Source organism: Canis lupus, chromosome 9, assembly GCF_048164855.1.
Source record: "Canis lupus baileyi chromosome 9, mCanLup2.hap1, whole genome shotgun sequence".
Lineage (NCBI taxonomy): Eukaryota > Metazoa > Chordata > Mammalia > Carnivora > Canidae > Canis > Canis lupus.
The window spans coordinates 21,933,325-21,939,425 of NC_132846.1; the positions used below are offsets into that span (position 1 = coordinate 21,933,325).

Below are 6,101 nucleotides of genomic sequence, written 5' to 3' on the forward strand. Positions count from 1 at the left end.
ATATATATATATATATATATAAAGCTCAAGTATATACCATTTTGAAATTTTCAGGCAATTGAAAAAGTACCCAAAGAGAAAATTAAGGACATATGTGATAGAATAATGACAAAAATAAAATTACTTTTCAAATTGTCCTTTTAATAAAAAACTTTATAACAAATATTGTGGCTTCCATCTCCTCCCATCAGATATAGCTGTATAGGTAGGTTTTACTGTCAATAAAGCAAGTTTCTACAAGTCAGATAATCTAGGTTCAAATTTTTCTTCTATAAAATTCTGAGTAGGGATCCCTGGGTGGCGCAGCGGTTTGGTGCCTGCCTTTGGCCCAGGGCACGATCCTGGAGACCGGGGATCAAATCCCACGTCGGGCTCCCGGTGCATGGAGCCTGCTTCTCCCTTTGCCTATGTCTCTGCCTCTCTCTCTCTCTCTCTCTCTCTCTCTCTCTCTCTCTCTCTCTGTGTGACTATCATAAATAAATAAAAATTAAAAAAAATTCTGAGTAGTGTAACCAGAGCAAATCATTAAACTTCTGTATGTCTTAGTCTGAAATAATATATTTCCACTTTATAGGATTATTTGGATTATAAAATCCACTTCAAATCCACTAGTCTAGCTAGTCCAGCTTCAGCTTTCCAAAGTTTTAATTCTGTTTCTCCCTCCACCTTTGAAGAACATAACAGTTCCCCACAGTTGCTTTGTGACTAATATTTAACCCTCAAGTTTCTTTTATCATGCTAATACTTTTGGGAATATTTTCTTCATTACTGTTTCTCAAGCTAAATCATTTTAATTATATTGTCATTATCCTCCCAGATATTTAACAGATAATGCTTTAGTTTTTAAATGCACCACTTAAGACAAATGTATGCCTTAGAAAACATAAACTAACAAATCAAATTTTGATTGATTTTATTAAAACTCAACAATTTATTCCCTAAATGCACTTAGAATATATTCATTATAATTCTACTGAATACTACCTGATTTATCTACCTATTTTTCTCTCTTTTATTAATAATGTATTTTCCCTTAAGATATTTGACTTTTTATATGTAACCGCCAAAAAATGAAAATGAGCACATCATGTGTTTATGATTAGAAATTCAATATTTTTATCATAAAATATGTATGGAAAATTCAAACAAAAATGCATCTTATGAATTTGAGTCTACAACAAATAATATCAGCATGCATTTTGTAAAAAAAATCGATGCTTTAAGCAGTTATTCAAATAAAATATAGTGATACATGGCTGGCGAGAGAGACCCGCAGGATGCTGTCCACAATATGGGCAACCACCTGCTGCTCCTACCTGCAGAGAGTGAGGAAGAAGATGAAATTGAAATGGAAGTCGAAGACCAGGATAGCTAAGAAGCCAAAAAACCAAATGGCATAAATTTTGACTCCAGTCTGCCAACATCACATACATATCTGGGCGCTGATACGGAAGAATTTCATGGCAGGACTTTGCATGGCAACAACAGCCGTCAGGTTATTCCAGTCCTGCCACAGGTGATGATGATCCTGATTTTTGGGCAGACCTTACCTCTTCAGCTCTTTTGTCCTCAGGAAGTCAGTATGGTGTGGAATTTAATTCAGAAAGACAGAACCTTTGCAGTTCTTGCATACAGTAATACACAGGAGAGGGAAGCACAGTTTGGAACAACTGCAAAGATATATGCCTATCGAGAAGAACAAGATTTCGGAATTGAGATAGTGAGAGTGAAAGCAGTTGGAAGACAAAGGTTCAAAGTCCTTGAACTAAGAACACAGTCATATGGAATCCAGCAAGCTAAAGTGCAAATTCTCCCTGAATGTGTGTTGCCTTAACCGTGTCTGCAGTTCAGTTAGAATCCCTCAATAAATGCCAGATATTTCCTTCAAAGCCTATCTCATGGGAAGACCAGTATTCATATAAATGCTGGCAGAAATACCAGAAGAGAAAGTTTCATTGTGCAAATTTGACTTCATGGCCTCGCTGGCTGTATTCCTTATATGAGGATGAAACTTTAATGGATAGAATCAAGAAACAGCTACGTGAATGGGACGAAAATCTAAAAGATGAGTCTCTTCCTTCAAATCCAATAGATTTTTCTTACAGAGTAGCTGCTTGTCTTCCTATTGATGATTTATTAAGGATTCAGCTCCTTAAAATTGGTAGTGCCATCCAACGACTTCGCTGTGAACTAGACATTATGATTAAATGTACGTCTCTTTGCTGTAAACAATCTCAAGAAATAGAAATAACAACCAAAAATGAAATATTCAGTTTATCCTTATATGGCCCGATAGCAGCTTATGTGAATCCTCATGGATACGTGCATGAGACACTTACTGTGTATAAAGCCTGCAACTTGAATCTGATAGGCCAGCCTTCTACAGAGCACAGCTGGTTTCCTGGGTATGCTTGGACTATCGCCCAGTGTAAGATCTGTGCAAGCCATATTGGATAGAAATTTACAGCCACCAAAAAAGACACGTCACCTCAAAAATTTTGGGGTTTGACTCGATCTGCTTTGTTGCCCACAATCCCAGACACTGAAGATGAGATAAGCCCTGACAAAGTAATACTTTGCTTATGAACAAATATGATAGAGATAAAGTTATTTATCAAGTTGGTCTTGTAAAATCAGATCTGCTTCGGAAATTATTGCTTTTGATGCATACCTAAGTAAAAAGCAACATTACATGGCAGGTTACAGTTTCTTAGTCAAATGGAATTTGAAGATTTAAACTAAAATATAGTATTGAAAAGGATGAAAAGCAGTCTAGAAAATTGGGTTTTCAGGAATATCTACCCTTAACATCTTGGTACCATTATACTCTGGCTTGCTAGAATGACACTGGTAGGGCAGGGAGACCTCTCTGAGATGGAGGAGATAGTTTCCTGCACAAAACATATTTGTAATTCCTCTAATGCAAGATTAATCATTTGCTCCTGATACATGGAACCAACCTCTAAAGGGCACAAGTTCCCAAAGCTAGGGTGCCAAGTACATGTTCCTCTTGAAAGAGGCAAAGAAAGGGTTTAATTTTCTTGAGTTTCTCTCATACTGATTTGTAAATTTTCAAAATATCAAAGAGTTAAAATATGCAAAAAAAAAACAAATAAAATACAGTGTCAAGGAGCTTTAACATATATTTACAAAGATAATGAGAGATGTAAAAGATTGTCATCCTTCATATAAAAGTAGGAAGTACCAATCTTCCTACTGATACTAGTTTTAAAGATCTTTACATATATTTGAGAGTTTTTTGAAAGCTGAAGCATTTTACATCATATATTGTATAATGAAGTGATAATAATATAAGATTTGCTTTCCCAATGTGATGTCAAAAGAGCTGTAATTATTGCCAATTCAATTTATAAATGTCTAATTGCAGGAATAAATAATTAACAACAAACCAGAACTAACAAGTTGTGATTATAACATAAATGATCATCTTCCAGTTTGTCAAATAAATGAATGTGTTTTGGAGATAGAGACAACTATAATAAATAAGTCAATCTGTAGTGTCATTTAACTGTGAGTAAATATATTCATCTTTTGACATTTTAAATACATAATGATTTTTGCATATAACTGCAAGTGACTGTAATTCATTCCCAGTTTGTCCTCTTATAGTGTCGCATTTGTAACACTGCAGTTAAGACTATGTCAGCACTTTCATTATAAAATCCATATTTTAAGCCATTATATGTGATAACAATTATTTTCATAATGAATTTTGGATGGATTGTAAAAGCTCTTCCTAGGAGATATTTTAAATAAATTTTAAAGGCTGATTTTTTTTTTATAAGAAGAGTATATCTGACTTTAAGTAGGGTGTGTACTAATAATTATAGGCTATTGATGGTTCTGATTTAACTTCATTTCTGTCTTTTAATTAGTATTTCTGGTAAATGAAAAAAAAGTAGATGTTATTAAAATAACTTCACCTTGGGGCACCTGGGTACCTCAGTTGTTTGAGTGTCTACCTTCAGCTCAGGTCATGATACCAGAGTCCCAGAATTGAGCCCCATACTGGGCTCCCTGTTCACAGGGATCCTGGTTCTCCCTCTCCTCCCTGCTTGTGCTCCCTCTTGCTATTTCTTGTCTCTCTCTCTCTCAAATAAATAAACAAAATCTTAAAAGTAGAATAACTTCACTTTTCATTAAAAACAAATAAGTATTACATTAGTTCTATAGATATATATATTTAGACTTAGGCAACAATCTTTGATACACTACTATGCCTTTTGAAAGTTGTTTCCAAGTTTTACAAAAAGAGACAGATAGGCAGAAAAATATGTATGAAATTGTTTGATAACTTTGAATTTGCAAAATCAACTTTAACCAACATTATTAGTTGATAATTAGCTATGTAGATAAACAAAGCTAACTAAACTGCTTCCTACCACACTTTTGTATTTCAACAGCTTACGTTTTAAACAAGCCAAAAAATGTGATAGTAATAAATTAATAAATTTCAATACTAATATTGAAAAATATCTTCATGGTCAAGTTCAATGTAAGACTACTAGCAGAATAGAAGTAAAAGTAAAACTATTAAAATATTATTTCAACATAATGTTTTGTAGGTAATAAAAATTTCATATTTGTTTTAAGTAAAAGTCTATAGTAAAGTCCACAATTACAAATCTGTAAGAATTATATTAAAATTCAAAGTTACATTATTTTGCTAATTCAAACATCAATATTTTTTACTAGTCATAGAGCTTCTGAAATTTTTTTATGAAGAAGATAAAGTTTTGTAATAGCAGTTATAAAATCTGGAAATTTTATGATGCAAATTATCCCTCAAAAATAATTTTTAAAATAAATTCAGCAAGTATATAATCTTTGGAATTACCCGATATACGTCTGTTAGCATTTGTGTTCATAGTAAAATTTCTAAATTGAGTAACTTTTTTTTTTTAATAATTTATTTATTTATTTTTTAAATTTATTTATGATAGTCACACAGAGAGAGAGAGAGAGGCAGAGACACAGGCAGAGGGAGAAGCAGGATCCATGCACCGGGAGCCTGATGTGGGACTCGATCCCGGGTCTCCAGGATCGCGCCCTGGGCCAAAGGCAGGCACCAAACCGCTGCGCCACCCAGGGATCCCTAAATTGAGTAACTTTTTTAAGTAAAAAAGTGTGTAAGTCATATCCTGTTATAAAATATATAAAAATAATTACAACTATATTTTTGATACCTAAGTAAATCTTTAAAGTAGTAAAAAATATTAAATTACTCATATTCCCATAAAATTTTGTATACGCTTTTCTGAAAATGTGTAAATGTGTGCTAGATATTTAAATATCTTGCTCTTTCCTTGATCACTTTTGAAAAACTAAAATAATATAAAAGATAAAAGTTGTATCAAACCTTCAAGGTTTAGAGCAACATGATCATTAGATCAGATACATAAAGGACTGCTACTGTAATGAAAATATTTGTGTTGGGTTTGAAAAAGTTCTGAGAATTTGGTGATTACTTTTGTGATGAAATGCAAAAGAAGTGGAAATAAAATAGGTTAAAGAGTCTGCCCAATCAAGCTAAGTACCTAACTGGGATAGATATTGTTGAGTGTGAGAGGCCTTTGGGACAAGTAGGAGCCTATGCTAGATTCCTCCTTTCACTCCAGCTACACTACTGGAGACATTAAAGAGCACTGGGAAGAGGCTAACACTTCCAATCCAGATTAAGTAAAAGGGACCAGATTATCGTTCCGAGATGAAACAGTTAAAAGTAAGGAAATCTATGTAGGAAAGTAATGGCACTTAAGACCTTAGACATCAGGCAATAAAAGAGATTGTGAAATACGAGGAACAAACAAGGAGTGTACTATAATTGGCTTAGCATAAGAAGCTTATGCCAAGTTTCTTAGCCTGTATAGAAACTTTACAGGCTATGGTCCAGGGAGGTAAACACAGCATGAGCCCAGCTATCACCCTGAGCCGAGATTCCAGGGAAGTAAAGGTTAATGGCATTTGTAGGGCAGATTAAAAGAAAAGAAGAATGATGTGGATAAAGAGGGTTCCAGAGATCTCTACAGGGTCATGTTTGAGTATTTAGGTGAGTCTTGGCCATAGCATGCAGGGGAAGA

The 6,101-nt window shown here is 34.0% G+C and overlaps 1 pseudogene; it reads left to right on the forward strand.

Annotated features, from left to right (window-relative positions):
- Nucleotides 1-1,252: 1,252 nt before the first annotated feature.
- On the forward strand, nt 1,253-3,047 carry LOC140639381 (protein cereblon pseudogene; annotated as a pseudogene).
- The last annotated feature ends 3,054 nt before the right edge of the window (nt 3,048-6,101 follow it).